We start from the raw sequence: 936 nt of genomic DNA, 5'->3' as shown, positions 1-936 counted from the left end.
ATGGCCAAGATTAAGGCTCGGGACCTGCGTGGCAAGAAGAAGGAGGAACTGTTGAAACAACTGGACGATCTGAAGGTGGAACTGTCCCAGCTTCACGTCGCCAAAGTGACAGGCGGCGCTGCGTCCAAGCTCTCCAAGATACAAGTTGTACGCAAATCCATTGCCTGTGTCCTCACTGTCATTAATCAGACTCAAAACGAAAACCTCAGGAAATTCTACAAGGGAAAGAAGTACAAGCCCCTGGACCTGTGACCCAAGAAGACTAGAGTCATGCGCCGCCGGCTCACCAAGCTCGAGGAGAAGCTGAAGACCAAGAAGCAGCAGCGGAAGGAGCGGCTGTACCCACTGCGAAAGTGTGCAGTCAAGGCCTGAGACAGACAATAACGTGCAAGACTGACCGGCAAAAAACAAACAAACAAACAAACAAACAAAAAAAAAAAAAAACTGCCTCTTCTACACTGTTCTCTCTAGTAGCTTATCTTTCCTTTCTCTTCTCAAGAGAATTGGGCGTATCCTAGTCTGTCAAATCTTTCTCTCATTTGTCACTTTGTCTGCCACTCAATTGGGCATCACTTTCAAACATGGGTGCTTACTTCTACAAAGTAACTTTACCTTCATTGTTTGAAATTAAAGTGTGTACTAAGGGTGTGTCTATATTCCAGCCACAGGGATTAAAGGTGTGTGTTAAGGGCTGAGTCTCATCATAACACAATCTCAGGAGTCAGAGTGATCAAATATCCTGCAACAAGAAGTGTGTGTGTGTGTATGTGGTGGGGGGTGTACTTCGAGGTTTCAAAAGCCCTTGGCATTTCCAATTCTCTCTCTCTCCCTCTCTCTCTCTCCCTCCCCCTCCCTCCCTTCTTCCTGTTTGCAAATCAGATGTAAGCTCTCAGCTACTGCTCCAGTGCCATTTCTGCCTGCCAGCTGCCATTTGCT

The 936-nt window shown here is 46.9% G+C and overlaps 1 pseudogene across 1 annotated transcript; it reads left to right on the top strand.

Annotated features, from left to right (window-relative positions):
• Positions 1–372, top strand: LOC308439743 (large ribosomal subunit protein uL29-like; annotated as a pseudogene). The gene has a single exon. The product of its transcript is annotated as a large ribosomal subunit protein uL29-like (transcript).
• The last annotated feature ends 564 nt before the right edge of the window (positions 373–936 follow it).

Source organism: Micromys minutus (genome assembly GCF_963924665.1).
Source record: "Micromys minutus genome assembly, chromosome: 30".
NCBI lineage: Eukaryota > Metazoa > Chordata > Mammalia > Rodentia > Muridae > Micromys > Micromys minutus.
Note: the sequence above shows the minus strand (reverse complement) of the source record. Positions and strands in the feature narration are given on the sequence as shown.